We start from the raw sequence: 25819 nt of genomic DNA on the forward strand, positions 1-25819 counted from the left end.
AGATTTTCTGAGCTTCAAACAGAGTGGTAGAATACCCTAATCACAATATCTTTTTTCATACTTATCTACAGAATACTCTTGACTTCCCTTGATGCCCCTAATTGTAGAAGGGAAAGAGAGGATATTTACGATTTGATAGTTTATCAGTAGACTGGCTTCCCTTCAATTCATGTAGTGCATGTACACTAGGACTGTATCTGCTTTGGCAAGCATTTCTAAATAAAGTATTTATTCTGGCTACTAAATTATTTATTGGATTCCATCTTAGCAGCCAAAATGTTTTGCTTCCAAAAGTGAATGTTTATTTAGATAGTATGTGTTTCCGAAAGAAAACAAATGTCTGTGGTTGCAATTGCAAAATCTCTTCTCTGGCCTAATCATTCTATTTGCTGCTCAGCCCTAGACATCTTGCCTGGTTCTGCTCTCAACCAAACCAATGCATGTCATTCCCATTTTTGTTTTTGTTTGACGGCAATTGTTAAACCATATATTCATTCAATCGTATTTATCGAGCGCTTACTGTGCGCTGAGCATTCTAAGCGCTTGGGAGAGTACAATATGACAATAAACAGTCACAGCCCCTGTCCACGAGGAGCTTACAGTCCCCATTTTAAGCAAGTGAGAGAGCATTTCGTTTCCACTCCAGACTTTACAAGCCTTTTCCTAAGCCCTTTCCACAAGACTTTTGGAGTTTGCTTGTAGTCAACACCCTAAGGATGACTGGCTGTTGAAGTGACCGGACTAGGAGAGGTGGTGAATTGGCATATACTTCCTGGAAGAAGTTTGGAGGAGGCATTTGAAGATGGGGAGGATGGTCATCTGGTGAATTTGAAGAGGGCTGTGTGTGGGGTGAGTGTATGTGTGTTTGGGGGGCAGAGGGGAGTTGCTGAAAGGGGAAAGATTCTGAGCAGTGGATTGGAGGCAAGAAACTCGAGAGCAAAGTACAGTTAGAAAGTCAGTTTGGGAGACACAAAGAGCACAAACTAGGATGTAGTAAGTGAAGAGAGCGGAAATTTAAGTTTGCCAAAGGCATGGATCTCATCGGGTTACCTTCAGTTTTGCTCTCCTTATTTATATCTCACATCTCGTTGAAACAGGAAGTAGATTTCACTGCCTACCGTAGGCATGCCTTCTCGGTTCTAAATGTTGTGCTCATCACACTTAGCGTTATCTGCTTCCTGGGCAACCAACAGGCCAAGTTAAAGCGTGGAGAATGTTATTAAAGAAATCTCATTTGTTTTCCCAACTTCATTGTGCAGGATTTTAGAACTCAGCTGAAGGTAACAGAGTTTTTGTTGCCTGTGCCGACCACTATTCAAATTAATCTTTCAATACCTGCTTGAATAATAAAAAAAGAAGAGCCTCAGAGACAGTACTGAGCAAGATAATTATTAATAATAATTGTGGTATTTGCCAAGTGCCAGGCACTGAACTAAGCACTGGGATGGTTTACAAGCAAATCGGGTTGGACACAGTCCCTGTCCTAAATGAGGCTCACAGTCTCAATTCCCATTTTACAGATGTGGTAAATGAGGCTCAGAAAAGTGAAGTGACTTGCCCAAGGTCACCCAGCAAACAAGTGGCAGAGCTGGGATTAGAACCCATGTCCTTCTGACGCCCAGGCCCGTCCTCTATCCACTAGGCCACGCTACTTTTCATACTTAAGATGGACTTAAAGCATTCAGCAGCAGCTGCTGAGATTAAGAATTAAACATTGGACTTGTTTTATATTCTGAGTAGCCACTGTCACAGGCCAGTATTTTCTACTGATTATGTTGCATGCATACACCCCGTGCAGCTGCCACTGGCCTCTCCATCAGCAACAACAAAAACCTTCTTTGTTAGCAGGATGGGAAATATCTTGCCTGTTTGGGTGTGAATTCCAAACAGAACCACATAACAGGAAAAAAAATAATCAAAAGACAGTTTTGTTTCCTACATTTGGACTTTGACAAGTGTACAGTTGAGTTAAGCTTGAAGCTGTTCAGTTTTTCATTGGAATATAATCTATTTTTAAATGTTTGGCAGCCCTTAAAAGTTGTCAGTTTCTTTTTTTGAAGGTCAAGACACCTAGGGATTGCTTTACGTTCTATCAAGAACCTATCAAAATCCAAACAAAAGTTTGACTCGCCACATGAGAGAAACAAAGTGTTGGTATTTGGGTTGATTATTTTTATGTGATATTCATCAACTACCAAAAAGGCATTTGAAATAATTAGAGAGTTTACCATTGATTTTTATATTATTGTGATTAACAGCTGTAATTTTAAATAAGTGGACGTTTAGATTTACTATTCAATATTTCAATGTTAAAAATCCACAACCTAATGAGATTCAAAATCACAGTAAATTGCAGACTTTATTCAGAAAGGGATTTTTTTAAAATAACAAAAGTACCAAACTTCTTGAGGTTTCAGTGAAGATTGTTATCCCCATGGCCCTAGGAAAGTGGTAATTCTTTGTCCTTGAATCTTGATGGAAGACCCACTTTAAAAATAGTGTCAAATTGATATTGATGTTTAGCACACCCTATGATGATTTTCATATTTTCTAAACTCTTTCTAGCTAGTAGCTGTAAATCCCCATTATGTCTCTATGCAGTAATCCTGATAGGAAAAGAGGGGAAATAAAAGACTAGATAAGTCAAATGCCTTTTCCAGGCTATACAGCAGTTCAGCTGAAGAATCTGTTAGTGATTGAAAGAGGCAGATTTCCTCAGAGAAAAAAAAAGCAGGCACTTCGGGGGAAAAAAAACATTGACTCGTTTAGGTCATTTGAGTGCCACTTATCACTAGATTGTAAACTCCTTGTAGGCAGCGAAGGTGTCTCTATTTTCCCAAGCACTTAATAACAGTGCATCGCTCCCAGAGGGTGCTCAGTAAATACCACCCATTACTACTGCAGTTTCAGCGCATTAACAATAATAATAGTATATGTTAAGCGCTATGTGCCAAGCACTGTTCAATGGGATTGGGATTTTCTTGTCCCAGCTGGGATAACAGTACTTTCATTCATTCAATCATATTTATTCATTCAATCATATTTATTGAGTGCTTACTGTGTGCAGAGCACTGTATTAAGCGCTTGGAAAGTACAATTCAGCAATGAAGAGAGACCGTTCTTGCCCACACGGGACTTACACTGCAGGGGCCCTAGAAGGGGAATTGCAGGATCTCCAGGGTCTCAGTGGGTAGCTGTTGTACTCTGGGAGAAAATGCTCAAGGAATTCATGCCTTCATTCATTCAATCATATTTATTGAGCACTTACTGTGTCCAGAGCACTGTACTAAGCACTTGGGAGAGTACAATGTAACAACACATTTCTTGCTCACAAAGAGCTTTGTCTGAGCTCCCAAAATATTTCCCCAGGCAACATCTTTTCCCCTGCACATTCAAACTACAATTGATCTCTAAGCTATTATTTTTCAAAGCTTGGATAACTTCGGTGACTTTCCACCACTGATAATATGCATGCCAATTAGTAATTTTTGAGAAATCTGGGGGAAGGAAAATATAATACTTCTTTTTGTTTTACTTCATTCCACTAATAAAACAGATGCTATAACTTTAAAAAAAAAAGAAATACCCATTTTGAATACTATTTTGACACTTCAATTATGTTTCTGAAACATCAGCTCCTATTCACACTTACGGAAAACTTCTGTGTCTGATTTTTCCTAACAGCCAGATATGCGGCTGGGGTGCATATTTCTGTTTCAGCTTTCGTTTGAGCAGCTTCCAAAACATCATCCTATAGGTTTTGGGAAGCTGTGCCAAGTTCAGCTCAGATTAAGTTTCTTTGTTAAACTTGCTCTTTTAAGCATCTGGATCAGAAACCGTATACTTGTGCTGGGTAGCAATGAAACATTTGGAAATCATCAGGGAAATCATAATAGAAGATAGTGCTTGGTACTCTTTCTCAGTGGAGGTAAAAAAGCCGGTACGAACCAGGGATTGCTTCACGGCGCTTAGAAAAAGACAACTCAGTATTGTCAAAATGTTTTCCGCCAATGGACAGGTTATGGTCTGTTTTTAAGAAGTGGGGTTAGCCACGACTGCTGAGTCTACAGCTCTTTCTTAGTTGTGCCTTACTTAAAGCATGGTGAAATGGGCCTTGAATGAATTGGAGCTCCCTGCTCTATGAAAAACATCCACTCCACATCGTGGCATATCCGGACTAAGAAGTTTACTCAAGATGAGGAAACGAGATTGAGTCACTCATTTCACCGGGACCAACTTTGCTTGCAGCACTCTCTCCCAATCCTATTTTCCGCGATCCAGATAGGAGCCTTCCTGCCCAGAGGGAGGGACTGGGTGCTACATGGGTTCTGCGGTGTGACCTTGGGCAAGTCACTTCACTTCTCTCTGCCTCAGTTCCCTCATCTGTAAAATGGGGATTGAAACTGTGAGCCTCACGTAGGACAGACTGTGTCTAACCCGATTTGCTTGTCTCCACCCCAGTGCTTAGTACGGTGCCTGGCATATAGTAAGGCTTAATACAGCAATTATCATTATCATTATTACAAACAGAAAGATGGAGAGAGGAGGGTCTCGGTGAAGGGAGAAAGGAGAGGGTGGTCTGTTCTCAAGCCTTCTGCAGTAGCACTTGCCCTCGTAGTTGGAAATTTGGAATTGCTCAATCAATCAGTCAACTTGCACCGAAACCAGTCTAGGACGTGCCTCTCTTTTCACTCAAATGAACTGTACTTTCCAGGGGCTACTGGATTCTAGGCCTCTTGGGATTCCTAAGAAAGATTACTCTTTCCTTTCCACCGGGTAATTTTGGGGGGCAGCTTCATGATGCAGTCATGTGTATGCGCGGAACAGTCAGGACCGTGAGCCAGCCTTCTCGCTCCTGTTCACTCCCCGCCAGGGACGTCGTCTTTGAGCATGAAGGACTGCTATATATGGACTGATGACAGTCTTGGAAAACCTGCAGCCTTTTCTCCTTAAGAGCCTTCAGGGAAACGACTTCCTTTGATGGTCATTAAAGTTGCCTTCTCACTTCTTCCAGCCACCACTGGGACCTAAAGCAGTACGTCTTAGCCTGAAGACATTTTTCTGCAGTTGTCAGAGGTACGTTGGCTCCTTTTCAACAAAGCAGCATCTCTTTAAATAGCCGGCATTATTAAAATTCCTTCTTAGCCTTCATTAGGCCAAATGGTACTCTCATTCCCGATCTGTTTTTGCTATTTTAATATCCTGGCTTTCCATATATAGACATGTTTCAGGAGGGAGCATGCGTGTTAATCCCGTCATTGTTTCATTTGTGTCCACCCATTCAACGTTACCACCTTTGGAATGACAGATGTGCAAACGACCGGACTAGAGTGGCTATTTCAAAATAATAAGCCAATCCATTTAATGCTACGTTGTCACGTCTGGGTCATCTTGCACCCACAGAAGCAATTGTCCAATCAGGTCTTCACGACGCCAATATTTTGAAAGGTGAAGTTTGCCTCCCCCCAACAACAGCTCTTGGTGGATTTCCAGAGGGGAAGGAGCAGAGTTCTACTGGTTTGCTTCCAAAATTTTAAAGGTTTGAGAGGCAGAGGGTCGAGTCATCTCTCACGTCATTCAGGACATTTTCCATCAGAAAAAAAGTACCTCGCTAAGGAATTTGGAAAGGCAAGAGTCTGGTCTTAGAGCAAAGGTTTTAAAAATTATTGGAGAATTGAACAGGGAAAAGGAGAGGTAAGGACTAAGTCCCGTCTTGGCTGGGATCAGGAGAACTCTGGCCCATTCTTGAAGAATGGTAATAATACTAACAATAATAATAATGATGGTATTTGTTAAGTGCTTACCATGTGCCAGACACTGTAGTAAGCGCGAGGGCCTATACAAGCAGGTAGGGATGGGCACAGTCCCTGCCCCCCCGTGGAGCCCACAGTCTCAATCCCCATTTTCCAGATGAGGGAACTGAGGTGCAGAGAGGTGAAGTGACTTGCCCAAGGTCACAGAAGACAAGTGGCAGAGCCGGGATTAGAACCCAGGTCCTTCTGACTCCCAGGCCCGTGCTCTATCCGTTATGCCATGCTGCTAGGATAGAGAGAGGAAGGGACCATGGGCACGGGCAAGGCAGTGGCTACCTTTCTGTGGTCAGAAAGTCTGTAAGAACACATCAGATCACGATCTGCGGCTTGGGTGTTTTAATTTTCACAAAATTGTAGCCTAGTAACCCCTTTGGAGGATGGGCCCAATTTTCCAAGTGTGAAATCCAGTTTTGGGGGTTTGGGCACCCAAGGAAACCTCCTGTCCCACTCTGCTGTGACGGACAACTCTACATCGTCCTTCACAGGGCATTTCATTTGCGCCTGGAAAAACTCGTGAGGCTGTGGATCAAGCGCTGGACCGGAGAATCGAGGAAACTGGGTTCTTTCCATATTGGGCTACTGCGTTGCTCTGAGACTCCGGGGCAGGCATCAGCCTTTTCTGTTCCTCCCAATCCCCCTTGGGAAAAATGGAGGGATTCTCCCATTGTGGACCACAGAGATGTGGGAGGTGAGTAGAGGGCTTGAAGAGAAGGTCTTAGATCAATACAAGTTTGTGCAGTACTTATTTTTGAAGATCTTAGTTGATCTAAATGGTACTCCCTGTACAACAATACATTTGCTATTTTATTACATTTCATTAGGCAAGGGGGCCTTAGAGAAAAGGTAGATTGCCTAGATCCTCTGGGGGAGAAAGGGAATGAGCTTTGCTTCTCTCCATCCTGGCTTAATCTCCTCCTTAAGGACCCAGCTTTAAACAGTGTCTGAAAAATATGCAGCACTGAGCGCTTTTATCGATCGGTAGAAATACGTACGGCTCCGTTCAGCAGAGTACCGCAAGTAGGAGTTGCTGGAGTATGTAATACATTATCTTATTACATTCGTTTTTATGGAAGCTGAGCCTGATGGGACAGTGGTAGGAGAATTCATTCCAGTTTTCTGGAAAAGCGATTAATTCCGCTGCATATGAACTGACCATGCCTTGGATCGCCAGAGCGTGCTGGCACCTCTTCCTCTTTTATTAAGCAAAAATGCAGCCGCCGACCAGAAGTGCAACTCTACCAGGGGAGGGACTTTCATCATGTGGGTGAGACATTCATATTCAGAGTTGATATCATTTCTCTAAAAGCACATTAGCATTTGGAATTTCGGGCCGGGGGAGGAAAGGGGGCGGTGGGGAGGTGGGGGGAATACTTGAGACTGGGAAGAAATCCAATTCAAAGCCATCTATTTTCCCCTACTCTAATGATAATGGGTGGAGGAAGCGTGCTGGGAAGTGTATCGTTAGATTGAATTACCTAAGGAATGATTTTAATTGAAAAGAAAATTATATCTGCTGCTGGGTTTTATCGACTACTTCTGCGCCTCTTTTGCTCAGCCCCTCCTCCTTGCCCTTTTGGTCCCCAAAATTCAGTAAACATGTGCGGCAAATATTTTCGGGGCTATCGGCTAACAAGAGCCAGTGGAAATAGTGGCCAGGGGCTCAGACCGGCCCCTCGTGGCACCTCTCCGAGATTTTCTGTCTGCTTCTCGTCAGCCTCTAAAGTCGGTAATGCTTCGAGACATGTGGCATTCAGCTATGTTTACAGAGATTTTAACTCTCAGCATAGCCTGAGTGCTAAAGGGCCCTCTGAATCGGTAATCCAATCTCTTTTATGGCGGGGCATCTTTTATTGTAAAAACGAAAATTAGCAGAATGCTTTTTATCTAGAATTTAACGTAAATTCTATAAAAAGCAGAATTGACGTTTTATAGTTCAACCAAAGACACTTTACAAAGACATGCATGAAAAAAGTCCAACTGTAATATATTTTATATTTTTAATCTCTCATGTTTCAGGATTTTGGCACCGTATCTCTTCCCTTTCCATTTTTGTAGTCTTTCGGGCCTCACTTTTGACCTCAGTAAAATCCCTGGAATAGAGACCATTAAATATGTAAACTGTCATTTTTATTCTCGTGCTTTTTAGGCTCTGTACCTTGTGCCTATTTACTGCCAGGTAATTTTTGATTATTAGCCCACTTTGAGTCATTGAGTTTTTATATTTAGAATTTTCAAAAGTTATAAATCAGAGAAATTATTAGGATCCACCCAGTCTGCAGAGACAAATCCCAAAGTTTTCAAATCTGCAATTTAAAGTCCATGTGGTAATAGTGATAAAACCCATGCAGATGTGGGAACAAATGATTTAGGTAGAGTTTTACATGCAATAATAATCACTGAACTAACCTCCATTTTACCATGGCTTTCCTAAATTCTGGTGAGATTTGATATTTTTCTATTTCTACCCTGACATCTAGATGGGGGCCGAGATCAGGACTGGCCACTATGGCAAACAGCAGCACCAGAATCGATCCATCAGTCAATCCATCAAGATGGTATTCTCCTTAGCACTTGCTTAGCTCCCCACGGTTTCAGGACCGAGAGTGGGTAACATTTTTTCAACACCCTTAGGGGCACATATGTTGCTACCCATAGTAATCGAAATATTCCTGGTTCCTGTCCATTCAAAAACATGTATGTGTTTATCCGACACAACTTAGTCCACATTAAACCATATGTCAGGGTGCAATACTAAATGCATAAGTTGACACATTGGAGTAAGGGATTTTTCTCTGATCACAATCCTTGATTGTAACGGAAATCAGAATGTGAACACGGAGACTTAATGGCTTTCGCACAGCGCATTAAACATGCAATCTTTCCTTAGCATGGAAGGAAAACCACCTTTGAAAAGTTTTACTGTCCCAGTAAAAGCATTAACGGGTAGCATAAGGATCATGATATTTTGATGTACATAACTCCAAGGCCTTTCACCAATGCCCTCCTTCGTAGCAGTAACATCCCCTCAACAAACAGTAGAGTTATATTTTCTCCATTTTACCAATGGAGAAACTTAAGGGAAGAGAAATGAGACCCACCTTCCCCATCTATCTCCTGTCCAATTCTCAATTCCCTAACTAGGCCTTCACTGCTATATGTAAGATGTGGATTTTCTCCCAAGACAACCTCAGGTTCAACAAGGAAGTGTTATTGAGAAGGAAGCAAGATCAGAGTGCAAGCTCTTTGGGGACAGGGAGAAGGAGAAAGGGAAGAGAGAAAAGTTTATTATTCAACAGGGTGATTCAGGTGTATGCTCTGCATAGAGTAAGTGATCAATAAATACCACTGATTGATTAAGTGGTCAGTAAATACCACTGATTGATTGATTCAGTGAGACAAAGAGAAGACTCCAAGAAAACCAGTTTTAAAATGCCCGGATTTTTTATGCTTCCCAGCTAGTAGTATTTTTTACTCACGCTGCAAAATGATTTACGAGCATACACCTTTTACTTCTGGCCAGAAGCCAAGTCCTAGAAGGACTCTTAAAAGTCTATCCCTCTGGTTTTAAGCAGCACCACATCCGACCCCTTCCAGCAAAATCAATACCCCGCAGAGCAGCTGCCTGCGAGGTACACGGATCTCTGGTCTGAGGTTGAGTGTCTCGGGCCGCTCCCCTGCTCCCAACTCCATTACCTGGCACCATTTTGGGCTCTGTCGGTCTCTCCTCCCCCTTTGGGTTGGCAGCAGGGGGAGGAGGCAGGTGGAGTTCGAAGCCCAGCATGGTTCCCATGTGGCTTCACAACTACAAAAACGACCTGATTTTTCTCCATTCATAGCCTTGATTACAATAGTAAATCATCAGAAGTTCCAAACTGCAAACATAGGGGTCATTTTAACTCAAATGAGAATATTTCCATGGCTTGTTCTAAATTTTTCACCCAATTTTTCACCATTTCAGACAGTGATTTGTTTCATATTCATTCACTCAGTCTTATTTATTGAGTGCTTACTGTGCGCAGAGCACTGTACTAAGTGCTTCCTATCATTAACGGCGGGGCCCAGTAAGTGGAGTGTGAGCCTGGGAGTCAGAAGGACCTGGGTTCTAATCCTGACTCCACCACTTGTCTGCCATGTGACTATGGGTGAGTCTCTTTACTTCTCTGGGCTTCAGTTACTTCATCTGTAAAATGGGGATACAGACTGGGAGCCAGCCCTATGTGGGACAGGAACTGTGAGCAATCCGATTTGATTGTAACCAGTTCAGCACTTAGTACAGTGCCTGGTACATAGTAAGCGCTTAAACACCGCAATCATTATTATTATTATTATCGAACAACTGGAGTTAGCCTTATTGGCAGGTAAAATCTAGATTTTTTAATAACAAAGAAATCCAACCAATGCTGAGTTGGCCTTATGTAAGAATATAAAAAAAGTGACTCAGTTATTCTCATGCCTCTTTACTCCTGTTTCCTTTACTGTGGAAAACTATGGCTGTATTGTGTGCTAAGTTTATTTAATAGTTGGACATTGATGAAAGGTACTGGCTTCAATTTACTGTAAAGACAGTTTCACAGAACTCGGTACAATATACTGAAACTTTTTATAAGTCAAATCGTTACATACAAGCAAGTGTGTCAAAAAGAATCAACGTCACTGAGAAAAAATCCTTGGAGCCCCAGGACGAGAGTTTGGATGCTACATTGAAACTAGTTTTAAATAGCAAATGGTGGTGGCCACAGTCAAGGCTTTTTAATCATGTTTTATATTTACTACTGATTGGAACTTTTCTGTTTACTAACTGGCCAAGACTGATGCTATCCACAAAAGGCATTTTTTCTATGGATCCCTTCACATTCTAATATTGCTTGGGTGTGAAAAAAAATTGGGTACGTTGATATTAATTTACCATTAACTACTGTAGTACAACGTTATTACATGACAGTCCATCTATCAAATGAACATCTCACTTATTTCAATGTTAAGGGGATGAAATGTGTTTTTCAGATTCGCTTTGCATTTGCACCAGGTAATGGAAAGTAAGTACGATATATTATGTGCCAGTGCCCTTAGAGGAAAGTTTTTAACACAAATAATTGAATGCAATAAATCTCACCCTGATCCTCTCATTCCCTCCGGTATGCTTTCTGCGTTCGATCGCTTGGGTTGGTGTTCCCAGCAAACCTGGCTGGGTGGTGACTCTGGACTGTAAACTTGCTGTGGGCAGGGAATGCGCCTGTTTATTACTGCACGGTACTCTCCCAAGTGCTTAGCACCGTGCTCTGCACCCGGTAAGCGCTCAATAAATACGACTGAATGAATCAACGAATACAGGAATGTCCTCCCCTGGCCGTGTGTCACCCGAGCCGAGTCTAGCCACTCCCCACCCGACACTGCGCTGTGCTCCCACCCCGCCTTCACAACCCCTTTCGGTTTTGTTCACGAAGACAATCAGCCGGCCCCACTCCCGGCTCTCCCCCTCTAAGACCAAATCCTGCTCACTCCTAGTGGCTGCGAGGCGACGGTTTTTCAAATGATCAGGAACATCCGCAAGCTAGTAAATCTGTCCCGCAACTTTCCAGTGGACTGTGCGCCTGGGGTGCGTTTAGGCTCAAGCGCATGCAGGGAGACCTGATTTATCAGGTGCTTGAGTTGAGGGAGTTTGTCGCGGATGGCAGTGAGATGATTTGGGAGCGAGCGAGGTGTCATTCACATTTCAAATAATTTCTCCCCTATCACGCTCCGATTTTTCCTCTGCTCTCTTGCCTTTATACGGTGAGTGATTTTTCTTTACTTGGAGATGGTAGCTTCACCTTGTGCGTTATAATCTGACAGCACCTGGTGCTGCTCCCAATGTAGCTTACTCCGGCATCTACTGCACAATGCCTCTGGCTGTCACAAACGGGGAGGCCTTCTTTCAAAAGTCATTACGGCGTTTGATTACCTTTGGGCCGCATTATCCAGAGTGTTCTCGCTGCGCTAAAATGTGGCGATGGGTTGTGTTAAAAGGCTTTGCAAACTATTTAAATGGAATACTTTTCAGCGAGAGATAATGGTACGGCTCAAAATTAATCCAATAAGTATCAATGCAGTCCGGGCTTGCAATTCTAGTTCATCCTGCCAGCCAGGTGTTTGTTTAGTGGGAAGTCATCTTGGAAAGTGATGAGAGATGTATTTCATCTGCAGTGGGTCAGACAAGCCCAATGGCATGGATTTTCCACGTTCAAAGCTGTTGGGTTTTGCTAGGAATCAATGCCTGGAAATGCCTGAAATCATAATTTGGGGCAATCGCTATTGGTGATCTCTCACCCGAAGGAATAGTAAACAAAAACTTAATATAAACAATCAAGACATTTATAGTTCTGGGTGGGATTTGATATTTTTGCACTCCCTACCGGAGTCCCGTAAAACAAATTCCGCATTGATTTCTTTCAATGGCATTTACTGGCTCAAGGTGTTCATTGGATTTTAAAAAAACAAAAAACCACACTCCTTGGATAATCTGGCCTCATGCAAACGGTTAGATTCTGCTGCTTTTCTGATAGGACTTTCAAAAACCTATAGTTACGCTGAAAAAATCAGGTCCTCTACTATGCAAAAAATATTTCCTTGAAACAAATCATTGTTGGAGCCAATTACAAACAGATGGGAAATCCATTTTCTGACTGGACACATGCCTCAGTGGTAAAAATAGAAGCATCCAGACCCAACATAATTCATCTAGAGGCAGTGACCTGGAAGGGTTTGATTGCTATATTGTCTTTTTGATGAAAAAGCCCTGCTCTAGAATACATTCCCTAGGACTGGCGGTTCTTTCTGAAAGATTCATAACCCTGTCCGGCAAGGTTGCCCCTTCAGCTATTCAAAACGCCCTGCCCTGTTCACAGGTGTAAACAGAAAGTAAGAAATTGCCACAAGCCTGAGATGAATCATGTGAAAATCATTCTCCTGGACCTTGCTCCACGGAAACGAATAATAGCCGTAGGTGTCTGACCAGTGTAAATCACACTGGCCCCTGGAAAACCTCCTTGAAAACAAACGCGCTTTATTCTATTAGCCTGGGAAGTTTATGGCTTTAAGAAGTTCGGCTTTGTGTGATGTACTTTAATCTAACGTTGAATACAACACTGGCCCAGATTAATTAAATGAAAACGACTCGCTCACGGCATAGCCGTACACCTGTTGTTCCCTACTGTACTGAAAGTCAACTGCTGCAAAGGATGAAAGTCCTATCGTTGGCAAGTACATCTAACCTCACTTTTAAACACTCATCCCAGAGTTAACACCCATTGTACCACAGGGCTGACCCAAACAGACCTTGTCCAGATTCATGGCAAAACATGCAAAGAAGTTGACAGTAAAACTTTCATTTGTGCCTGGCTAGGCCCGTGTAAATATGATCCTGATGAAGTGTGACTAAATCCCTGGTTTCAGTCTTCGAGTCCCTGAATATGTGTATGCTTGCGGTTGTTATGTAATGCCACGGTGTGTACTAGGAGTAATAGAGCAGTGGCCGACCCTCGGAGGTTCTTGCTGCCCTATGTACTTCTGCTTTTGTAATTCAGTATCCAAAAAAAAAACCCAGTGAGCAAGTGTACCACTTCAGTTCTATTTAGTTTCTTTCTAGCCATAATCCACTTTATTGGCCCTCCGGAGAATTATCTGGTAAGTTCCAAAACAGCATTTTCCCTAACTAAAAGTCTAATGCTTGCATGCTACCGCCTTTCAACACGTTATTTTTCTCCACCAAGCTTGTTTCCCTTTCGGGCAAGCCCAGTTAAAGCAAACACAGCTTTCTGACAGTTGCTGTTGGGGAAACCCGGATGTTGTCAAAAATAACCCCTCCCGTACAGATCTGAAGTCCTTTTATTCCAGGGATCTCAAAAGAACCTTCCCACCAATCCCTTGCTCATTTTCTCAGTTTCCCTCTCCTCTCCCCAGGAGTGAGATCGGGATACATTATTGAATCCTTTTTTCACATGAAGAAAGCAAGTCACCAAGAGGAGGCTTTGCTGAGGCCTTCTCAGTAAAGTGAATATGTGTCGAAGACCAGTCAATGGTATTTGAGTGCTTACTGGTTTGTTTTTATGGAATTTATTCAATCCTTACTATGTGTCAGGCACTATTCTGAGTGCTGGAGTAGATACAACCTAATCAGGTTAGAAACAGTCCCTGTCCTCCATGGGGGCTCTGTCTTAATCCCCATTTTCCTGGTGAGATAACTGAGGCACAGAGAAGTTAAGTGAAATGCCCAAGGTCACACAGCAGACAAGTGGCAGAGCCGGGACTAGAACCCAGGTCCGGGGCTCTATCCACTAGACCACACTGCCTCCCTGGGCAGAGCACTACATTAATAACAGTTAGAAGACACATTCTCTGACCCCAGCGAGCTTACAGACGGGGAAGGTCTGTTGAATTTCCCTCGGTCCAAACCTCCGTGGGACCATTTGCTAAATCAGGCTCAATCCTCCTATCGGGATCTGGGTTTCCTAAGCCTTCTTAGACCGCTGAGTTGGCTGAAGGCCTCTGCTCAGGGCCACCTGCCTTAGCAAGCCCTCTAAGGGTACAATGTAGCTTTACCTCCATTTCAGCTTCCTTTTCAGTCAAAGGCTTGTCGTCGAATGCCTGGTGATAATTAATAATGATAATGCCTAGGATCTCATCCCCTTCACCCCACTTCTTGGCCCCAGCCCCGTCAAGATCCCAGGATTTTGTTCCTCCTAGCCCTGCACGGGTACCAGCAAGACATGCCCGGTGAGGGAGGCAGGGGAATAAAGAAAATAAATAACCAGTAAAATGACGACACTAGAGCATTACTGAAGGGAACGATGCTTTAACCAGCTTCTACTATAATTGCATCAGCAGGTCCATACAGCAGCTGGCTGCTAGCTTTGGTTTTCTCCAGAAAACCCAAATACATCTGGGCCTTGGGCAGCTACAGTGTCTTTTTTGAGGTACTTTTTAAGTACCTACTATGTGCCAGGCACTGTACTAAGCACTAGGTAGATACAACCTTATCAGGTTGGACCCAATCACTGTCCCACATGGGGCGCACGGTCTTAATCCCCATTTTACAGACGAGGCAACGGAGGCACAGAGAAATTGCCTTGCCTAAGGTCACACAGCTGACACACAGTGGAGCCAGAATTAAAACCCAGGTCCTTCTGACTCCCAGGCCCATGGTCCATCCACTAGGCCATACTACTCAGTTATAAGGCTGTCGCTGGGTTGAAATGTGCCAAGGGAGATCATTTTGAAATGACCACTGCTGGGTGAACAGCGGGGTTTAATTACAACTCAAACTGGCTTTCCAGAAGTTCGAAATAAGTTCATCAGGCACATTTTCCATTTCCAGAACCTCGTGGATGGCAGCCAGCAACTGAATCCATCCGATCGCCCAGTTCTCAACACCAACGCGTTCACGGTTCACCTTTCCACATGTGACCCGATGGATCAGGGACAACGGGAAATGGGACACCGTCAAGTCTAACGAGAGGGGCCGGTTTAGAGGTTGACATTCCAAACCTAAATTCGTTTGAGGAGGTTCAGATGTCAGAACTACATGCAGACCCAGGACACCTCTCTCTCCACCAGCCGGCCGTATGAATAACAATAATAATAATACCTGTTAAGCGCTTAGTATGTGTCAAGCACTTTTCTAAACACTGGGGTAGATAAAAGTTAATCAGATTGGACACAGTCCATCCCTCATGGGGCTCACGTACATCTCCATTTTACAGATGAGGTAACTGAGGCCCAGAGAAGTGAAGTGACTTGCCCGAGGTCACACGGCAGACAAGCGGCAGAGCCGGGACTAGAATCCAGGTACTTCTAACTCCCAGGCCCGTGCTCTATGCACTCTTCCATGCTGCTTCCAGGGAAACCACCAGGAACCCTGACACCTTCCCATCCCGCCATCCCGGGCCCTGCCTCGACAAGTCTGGGGCACCTGGTCTGTGGGGACTGAAGCAGCGGCAGCACTGCAGCCTCCGCAAATTTTAGGTCTCTACAGGTCTCCTTTAACAGCGGCCTTGTTGACCGCTCGACTTTTATGTTATTTTGTATTACATTATTTCATTTTTCCTACCATGTCTGTCACCAAAACCCACCCTACCCTGCTTTTAGATTTTGAGGGACAAGGTCTAACCTTCACCTGTATTTTTTTCCAGTGCTTTTCACACAGCATTAAGACTGTGAGCCCCGGGTGGGACAGGGACTCTTGTAACTACCCCATTGCTTAGAACACTGCTTGGCACATAGTAAGCACTTAACAAATACCATAATTATTAAATATGAATACTACTACTCACTACCTGCCTCCTCCTCCTCCTCCTTCTTAATATGCTTACTTAATATGCTTAAATATGCTTAAAGTGCTTACTATGTGTACTATGCACTGGGATGCAGGATAATCATGTTAGACACAATCCCTATCTCACACAGGGCTCACAGTCTTAATCTCCATTTTACAGATGAGGTAACCGAGGCACAGAGAAGTGACTTGGCCAAGGGGACACAGCAGACCAGGGGCAGCGCAGAGATTCGAACCCAGGTCCTCTGACTCCCTGGCCCACACTCTTTCCACTAGACCCACTGGGGATTAAATACCTGTTCTCACACCCTCTTAATACTGCGAGCCCCATGTGAGACAGGAATTGGTGCCTAATCTAATTGTATCTACCCGTCAAAGGGCAGGGACTGTCTCTATCTGTTACCGATTTGTACATTCCAAGCGCTTAGTACAGTCCTCTGCACCGAGTGAGCGCTCGATAAAAACTGTTGAATGAATACCTGACTCAGAGTGAGCCCTTAACAAATACCACAACTATCATTTACATTATCCCCACTCCTTCTATTTTTTATTGGTGAGAAAGAAATCCCCACCCACAAATGGACTCTTCAAGTTGCAGCCTTCTCTTAAAAGACGCCAAACAAGTGAACGCTACCCTTGATATGCTATTAATGGTTAATACGCTAAATGTGGCTTAGTTAAATCACTTAAACCTCATAACGTTTTGTATAATTTTCTGTCTATCATTACCTTAGCTCAGTTGCTAACAACGGATCACAGTAGTTCCCCTAGAACGTGAGCCCTTTAGGGCGGGGGCATTGTCAACTGTCTGTATTGTAGTCTTTCAAGCACTTAGTACAGCGCTCTAAACATAGTGGGCCCCCCTCACCCCCCCAATAAATACTATTTACTGATAAAGGATACCACAGTTACAACAAAGACTCACGCGACCGTTTATCATCCCCGAGGAGCATAACAAAATAATTTCTCTTCCCCTGATGAAAGTGTTTATAGTTAAAAAAAAAAAAAACCAAACTGATGCAGTTTTGAGCTGAAACAAATGGAACCTTCTAATAGTGTAGGAAAAAGAAATAGCTAGTTAGATTTCACAGGTGCCCATCCATACGGACACATAAAGTACTCAACCGTAGAAGCAAAGTGTCCCAGTAGAAGCAGGGTTGCCTAGTGGATAGAGCAAGAACCTGGAAAGGACCTGCGTTTGAATCCGGGCTTCACCACTTCTCTCCCGCGTGACCTTGGGCAAGTCACTTAACTTCTCTGTGCCTCAGTTACCTCATCTGTAAAATGGGGATTAAGACTGTGAGCCCCATGTGGGACAGGGACTGTGTCCAACCTGACTAGCTTGTCCCAAGGTGAACCAGGGTACTCCACCACCTCAAGGTCAAACACTATCTCGTGACTGCCGAGCCAACAGAGTGAAACTCAGAAGCACAGGCTGGACCGCCTCCCCCTGCCCCCGATTGCCTAACGAACCCATCCCCGGGCTACGGATGACACAACCCCAGCGCTTAGTACAGTGCCTGGCACATAGTAAGTGCTTTATAAATAATAAAAAGACAGACAAGACTGTACTCCATTCCTATTCTCCACTGTTCCAAGCAGTTTTCCTTCGGCCTCCAGACCCCAGATTTGAGCTTCCCTCACCTATTTTGCCCCATCCCCACCGAAGAGTGCCCCCCACGGCCCCAAAGGCTGCACATAATCCTGGATTTTTCAACTCCCACATAAGCAATAACAGGAGTCCTAATGAGGGAAGATGTTATTCCAGGCAGCCCGGGAAGCTGGAACCCTAGGGCCCGGCGAGACTCCTGGTATGGGATGTGGCTTTGGGGAGCTGGAGGGAATCTGGCAGGGATCTTGAGAGGCTCTGGGAAGGATTCCTGCTCCGAGAGTCAGGCAGAGCGAACTGGCTTACAAGCTCTCCTCAGGTCTTCCAGCCACCAGGGCAGTTTACTCATTTGGCTCTTGCAGCTAATGGGATTCCATCCTACCCGGTAATTGTCTGCTTTGCTTCATTTGGAGATGGAAGATTTTTAAGTTTTTCCAGGGTTCCTCAATTTCTCATAAAAGGCCAATCGCATTAGGCCCAAACGACAGGAAATTAATCTATAAAAGACATCTGATTTTCAACTAATACTTAAAATTGAAAATTCGATGGCCTAAAATTAGTTTCTCCTGAAGCTCAGGCTGCCAGACAAAGAACACAGAAAGATGACGGGGGCTAACGTTTCCTCTGTCCATCCATCAACCTTTCTTACGTAAACGAACAGGGGTTCCCATCCCACACGCTAATATTTTGGACTCGTTTTCAAAGGCGAAGCATGGCCACTTTCTTCTCCTGTCCCGTGAGGGGTTCATAGTCCAAGTAGGAGGGAGGATACCCGTTTTTAGATGAGGAAACTGAGGCACAGAAAAGTTAAGTGACTTGGCCCGAGTCACCCACCCGACAAGTGGAGGAGCTGGGGTTAAGACTCCTGGCATTACTGTTATTATGGTGTTTGTTAAGTACTTAGATGCCAAGCACTGCTCTATACACTGGGGTAGATACAGGTTAATCAGGTTGGACACAGTCCCTGTCCCACGTGGGACTCACAGTTTAAGTAGAAGGGAGGTTCTTGACTTTACAGATGAGGTAACAGACACAGAGAAGTTCTATGCCTTGCCCAAGGTCACACAGCAGACACGAGGCAGAGCTGGGACTAGAACCCAGAACCTTCTGACTCCCAGACCCAAGCTCCCAGGCCACGACTGACTTCCTGTTCTGTATTCTTTCCACCAGGTCCCACTGCTTCTCCAAAATTGCTCTGCTCAATCAATAGCGGCTCTAGGGCGCTAACTGTGTGCACAGCACTGCGCTAACCATTTCAAGAGTGTGCGGTCGCCTAAGAGATGTGGACCCACGCCCTCCCGGAGCTTAGTGTCTAACGGGGGCAGGTTGACGAGGAAAGTAGGGGGACACGTAGTCCGGCCCGATTAGCCACGGGAACCCAACCCAGGAGCAAGGGCTGTTTACCTGTCTCCTGGTGTGACTTGATCTCCGTGGCCATTTGACTCTCGGTTGGAGGTGATCTCTCTGGAACGCAGAGGTGCAGATGGGCCTTATCCAGATGTTAGTCAATTCTCCCAGCACCTGTAAAGAAGGGAAGCCACAGGGTTTATTTGCACATGGAAAAACCAAGAGCCCACACAGCTCTAAGAACGGAACCTCGGTCTTTTAACCTTTGGCCATTTAAGCAGTTTGGAGGAATGAATCTCCCTCTCCGTGCCCATCCGTCTCTGCCACCCGGGAGCATCGCAAGTGGAAAACCCACAGCAAGAATAGGGCCGGATGTGAGCAGTACCAAGCCAAGGAAAACTCAGATGCCTCCAGAGTTCAAATGGAACGGCAGTGGTTCATTTAAGGCCCAGTTCTTTAAACTGCCCGACACTACAAAAACTTCAGGAAATAGCGTGGGCTGCCAGTACAAGCAGAGTTCAGTAATAAAGGTGCCCAAGTCGTAACGGGGCTCCAAGAAGAGGAGAGAACGCTCCCTAATGAGATGCTTTTTTTCTTGCCACAAACCACATGTACATTTTCTAGGCTCCCTTTGAAAGCAACCCAGTGTAGCTCGATTTAGCGTTTCATTAAAAGGTTCATCTGGGAACCAAGTGTCCTTTGCTTCCCGAGCCTTTGAACCCCACGACAACCTTGTTGCCTCTTTTGGAAGGATGTTGTTTTTTTTTTTAAAACGAGGAAGTGGTAACGAACAGGGCTGTGATGTCGTTTCAGAGACATTTTTCGAGGATGATCTGGAGAGAGGCAAAGGAACCCCATGAAGCACCCTGGGAATTTGCTTAGAGGGGCACCTCGGCCCGTTAAGTCTGCCTGCCCGCTGGTCATTTCAGAAGGGTGGGTCCGGAGCCGAAAGGCCTTTCGCTTTACCCCAAATGTACATCCAAACCAGGGCGAGTTGCAAGAGATTTCCCCTCTCCAGTAGGAGAATCATCTGGTCCTCCATCTGTCCGAACACAAGCTTCTCCGGGTTTGCGGCTGGCTGCTTTACAAACCGGAATTTGGATTCAATTTACAGCTCCAGTGGAAGATTCCTCCCCTAGCTCTGGGCTTTTTCATGACAACATTCACAGAACATGGCTTCGACACAATTGCTTAAAGCTCCTCAATTAGAAATTGCAAGTTAGCTGTCACCATGGGCTAGCAAGACATCTGGCAGAATCTATACGTGTATCCGATTAAAAACCTACGTTAAGGTTTTCCAACTCAAACAGAAGAAGTGGGGATGTAATTCCTTCATCTTATTTAAAAAAAGCAAACCCCAATATAGAAGACATCATAGAGGCATTATGGTCAGGAAGCAGGCAAAAAGAGTCTCATTTTCATAAGAATGAAGCTTTGCCGCAGCTTTAAAGGAGTACAAAAGAAATGTCAAGGGAGTCGTAACTACAGCTTTCTCCAAGAGAAAAGTGCTCTGATTTTCCCCACCTGGTAAACATCTCCAAGACCGAGAGAGTTACAACAGTTGCAAGAGAGACTTTGAAATCTAAAGACTGGTAATATGTCATGTAATTCTCTAGAATGACTACGTTACACAATTTGCTGGGGCGAGCGTGCCTTGGGACAAGAATTTTTTTCAGGGGAAAGGTTTTTGGGCCCCAATTTTAGCCGGTTAATCACATTTACTGAGCACTTACTTCGTGCAGTCCACTGTACTAAGTGCTTGGGAGGGTACAGTACAACAGAGTCGGTAGACACAATTCCTGCCCATCATGAGTTTACAGCCCGAAGTTTCACGCAAAGTAGCAGGGGTGGTGACATGGTTTCCTGAGTGCTTACTTGATGTGTACTAGGTGCTTGAGAAGTACAGCATAAAGAAGCAACGCATTCCCCGCCCACAAGGATGGGACCTATTGGATAGAGCACGCGCCTGGGAGTCAGAAGGACTCGGGTTCTAATCCTGGCTTTGCCACTTGTCTGCTTTGTGACCTTGGGCAAGACACTTTGCTTCTCCGAGCCTCAAACACTTAGTACAGTACTCTGCAGACAGCAAGCGCTCAATAAATACAATTGAATGATAATAATAATGTTGGTACTTGTTAAGCGCTTACTATGTGCCGAGCACTGTTCTAAGCGCTGGGGTAGACACAGGGGGATCGGGTTGTCCCACGTGGGCCTCACAGTCTTCATCCCCATTTTACAGATATGGTAACTGAGGCACCGAGAAGTTAAGTGACTTGCCCGAAGTCACACAGCTGACAAGTGGCCGAGCCGGGATTCGAACCCATGACCTCTGACTCCAAAGCCCGTGCTCTTTCCACTGAGCCACGCCGCTTACCTCATCCCTAAAATGGGGACTTGAGACTTTGAGCCCCACGGGCGACAGGGACTGTGATCAACCCTAGTTGCTCGTGTCCCCTCCGGGGCTTAGTACAGTGCCTGATGCGTAGTAAGCGCCTAACAAATACCATAATTACTATTGCTAAAAGTAATAATAATAATAATGATAATGAGCTTACACTGTAATAGAGAAGCATCCACTGTTAGGTGAGATGGAGCCAAATGGACAAAATGAACATTACAGAGTCACGTTATGCTTGGTTCTTCCTTGAGTGGCCATAATGGCCATTCTCCAGATTGATAGCCTGTTTTCATTTTCCCCCACCCCTCACCCAGCTGCCGGCCCAGGTGGCTGAGGGCTGCCCTGACCACAAGCTCCTAGTCTCAAATCAGACTGCGGGCTACAGGAAACCCTTTGACAGATGCGGGGCCCACCCACCCCTTGGAAAGCGGGCCTGGGGCAGCGTGGCTCAGTGGAAAGAGCCCGGGCTTGGGGGTCAGCGGTCATGAGTTCGACTCCCGGCTCTGCCACTTGTCAGCTGTGTGACTGGGGGCAAGTCACTTCACTTCTCTGGGCCTCAGTTACCTCATCTGGAAAATGGGGATTAACTGTGAGCCTCACGTGGGACAGCCTGATTACCCCGTATCTATCCCAGCGCTTAGAACAGTGCTCTGCACATAGGAAGCACTTAACACATACCAACATATTATTGTTCCTTCTGCAGAGAGGACAGAGGCCCCTCATCCTCTGATCCTCCCGCCCCAGTGTCCTGGCTGCTTTTCTAGTTGGTGTTGGAGAATCTTATTAGACCACCGCAGCTCTCCATACTTCAAACCCTTCTGAAAACCCAACTTTTCAGGAGGCTTTCCCTGATGGAGCGCCATCTTTCCAGATCACGTCTAGGCAGCCCACGCAGCACACACAAGGAAGCAACACCCCAGCGACCCTGCCCTGTCTGCTCGAACCCAATCTGACCTTTTCCAGTCCAGTGGCTAGTTGCCGAGCCTCTCTCTGTTCACTTCCTAAACCACCAGATCACGTTAGCACTTAAATAGGCAGAATCCCCAACTTTTCTCGACCCGCTGCCGTGCTCTCTCTGGTGGAGCCAATTTTCAGTTCCTAGATACAGCGGAGGCAGAAAGGGAAAGGGCATGTTCCTCTCTCGCCAGCAGCCTGAAAGGGATCTCCATCCTTAAAGGAAAGCCCCAGGGCCCTTGAAGGTAGGAGGAAAACCGACTCCACTCGGTTTTATCTGGACAAAGCAGCTGAAAGTATGAATCACCCAGAAAAATGCACGGGCGAGTGGAGAGCAGCAAGTCAAAGCCGTTTATTCTGACTGACACACTGAGAAAAGGCAGTCAGTCCATTTACCCAATCAAATTGAATTGGAGAGCTAATAACTTGTGAATCCTGGGACTACCAGGAGAGAGGATGGTGACCATCTGGATCTGAGATACTCCTCGTTCATGTAATTACAGTGTTGACATCATTCACGAGTGGCAGAACATCTGTCTTTCGCTCCAAATGGTGGTTTATTTCATTTATAAACCAACTGCGGGTGATGAGGGGTTAATTCGGAATCCAATGGAGAATGTTGTTGGGGTTTTGTGTTTTTTTTTAAAGCGCAGGGAGGGTTGGATAACACTAGTCAGGAGATGGCTCCCTTCCCCTCCAGTACGCGAGCCACAGATAGATGCTCAGCCACTCTGGCTGACGCACCGAATTCAGGCAAAGCCAATGCCCTCTTCCAGATGGCAGACACACAACCGGTCCGGAGAAAGCTGTTCGGAATACCTTGCCCGGGTTCATCCCCTGCAACAGCAGGGGTGTCATAGGAGCCCCCCGGCAGAGTAGCGTGCATCTTTAGAGTTGCAACCACGGCAACGCAGAGCCAAACCTATCTGCTGCATGACGCAAATTCGTGAAGCGTTCCGTATTTTTTTGTTTTTACCGATTTGTCCATTCCAAGCGCTTAGTCCAGTGCTCTGCGCGTAGTAAGCGCTCAATAAATACTATTGAATGAATGAACGAGCCCCATCCTTTGGATTTAATAATAATGTTGGTATTCGTTAAGCGCTATGTGCCGAGCACTGTTCTAAGCGCTGGGGTAGATACAGGGGAATCAGGTTGTCCCACAGTTAATCCCCATTTTACAGATGAGGTAACAGGCACAGAGAAGTTAAGTGACTTGCCCGCAGTCACACAGCTGACAAGTGGCCGAGCCGGGATTCGAACCCATGACCTCTGACTCCCAAGACCGGACTCTTTCCACTGAGCCACGCTGCTTCTCATTGTGTGTCCCACAGTTCCCCTGGCTTTCCCCCTTCCTTTGACCTCCTGGTAGAGCAAAACGGCAGCCGCTTGTTTTTTCCAGTGTCCAACTGGACTGTCTCTGTTGCCGATTTGTACATTCCAAGCGCTTAGTTCAGGGCTCTGCACACAGTAAGCGCTCAATAAATACTACTGAATGAATGTTGAGCACTTCCTATGTGTCAAGCACTGTTCTAAGCGCTAGGGTAGATACAAGCAAACCGGGTCAGACGCAGTCCCTCATGGGGCTCACGATCTTAATCCCCATTTTACAGATGAGTTCACTGAGGCACAGAGAAGTTAAGTGACTTCCCCAAGGACACCCAGCAGACAAGTAGCAGAGCAAAGATTAATAATAACGTTGGTATTTGTTCAGCGCTTACTATGTGCAGAGCACTGAAACTGGGTCCTTGACTCTCAGGTCCGTGCTCTATCCACTAGGCCACGCTGCTTCCCCTAGATGTTCGGGGACACAAAACATTCTCCTGGGGCACATACGGCTCTGAACTCAAAAGAAAAAAAAAAACACCCACAATAACGGCCCAAATGGCTTCCTATCACCCACCTCTTCTTTACACTCTCCATGTAACTTTTTAAAGACTAAAGTTACAGGAACACCAGCAACCAGTTACCTCTAACCATTTCCAAATGCGCACGCTGGGCCGCGACACAGCGTGCCAGGACGAGAGCAGCCAGTCGGTACTCTTTCCTCCTCCTGCAGGAACAGTTTCTAGCCCAGGAGAGTGGCTATTTATAGACCGTTGATCGGTGCTACTTGAATAACTCCATTTGGCTACGGACAGCAGAGCTAAACAAATAACTTCAGTGGTCAAGGCACAGTTTGAAACAGAAATGTTTTCGGTAATGGACCAAACAAACTCCACACCCCCCAACTACTTCCGGTGATGAACAAATGTCACCCCAAGGTCACGTGTTCCCCAGAACTGGCATTACTCCCAACTACATTCTTCTGAAGGAACTTCCACTCTAGCCACGGTTCTACAATAGAGTTGTCCTAGAACACTGTATTAAGCTCTTGGGAAAGTACAGTAGAGCAGAGGAGCAGTGTGGTCTAGTGGAGAGAGCCCGGGTCTGGGAGTTAGAAGGACCAGGGTTCTAATCCTGGCTCTGCTACTTGTCTGCTGTGTGATCTTGGGCAAGTCATTTCACTTTGCCTCAGTTACCTCACCTGTAAAATGGGGGTTAAGACTTTGAGCCCCATGCAGGAAAGGGATTGGGTCCAAACCAAGTTGCTTGTATCCATCCCACTGCTTAATTCAGTGCCTGGAACATAGTAAGCGCTTAAATACCATTGCTATTATTATTGCTATTATTTTTTACAAAGCGCCAAGCATTTGGGTTGTGAAATGTGGCTGCTATCCAGCCACATTTAGGAAGGTCCCCTACCACAAGGCCTGCCTCAAGCCCACGTCATCATCATTCAAACGGTATTTATTGAGTGCTTTCGGTATTAAGCGCTTGGGAGAGTTCAGTACACCCGAGTTGGCAGACACGTTCCCTGCCCACAACGAGCTAACAGTCTAGACGGCTCAGAACACGGCTCAGACCATCAACGGGGTAAACCCAGAACCCACTGCCGGCCAGGATAATTTTGGGGCCGTTTCCAGAGTAAACCTAGGTACAGATCTGGGCCGGTCAAGGGGCCACCCGAGGAAACACGTAGACAGTTCTCCCATCTTGTCTCCCTGCTCCGCCATTTGTCTGCTGCGTGACCTTGGGCAAGTTATGTAACTTCTCTGGGCCACCATTTCCTCATCTGTAAAATGGAGATTAAGACTTTGAGCTCCATGTGGGACACGGACTGATTATTTTATGCTCTATCCACTCTGCCACGCTACGAATCCGACAGACCAACACTCTCCCCATCTTCAAAGCCCTACTGAAATCATATCTCCTCCTGGAAGACTTCCCAGACTAAGCTCTTATCTCTCCACCCTATTTTCCCTCCCTCCCTCCTCTCTCTCCCACGCACTCAGTCCCATCTCCTACGTACTCGGGTGCTCCTCCCAAGGCTCGATCCTTTCCGCCCACCC

At 45.4% G+C, this 25819-nt stretch overlaps 1 long non-coding RNA gene across 1 annotated transcript in view; it reads right to left on the reverse strand.

Annotated features, from left to right (window-relative positions):
* LOC114817890 overlaps positions 1 to 24628 on the reverse strand; it is a 50174-nt gene extending 25546 nt beyond the window's left edge. Inside the window, exons 1-2 of the long non-coding RNA XR_005660972.1 lie at positions 24398 to 24628; positions 19136 to 19252 (exon numbers count right to left, since the gene is read on the reverse strand). This is a non-coding gene — a long non-coding RNA (uncharacterized LOC114817890). The remainder of the gene's footprint in view (positions 1 to 19135; positions 19253 to 24397) is intronic.
* Between the last annotated feature and the right edge of the window lie 1191 nt (positions 24629 to 25819).

This window comes from Ornithorhynchus anatinus, chromosome 17 (genome assembly GCF_004115215.2).
Source record: "Ornithorhynchus anatinus isolate Pmale09 chromosome 17, mOrnAna1.pri.v4, whole genome shotgun sequence".
Lineage (NCBI taxonomy): Eukaryota > Metazoa > Chordata > Mammalia > Monotremata > Ornithorhynchidae > Ornithorhynchus > Ornithorhynchus anatinus.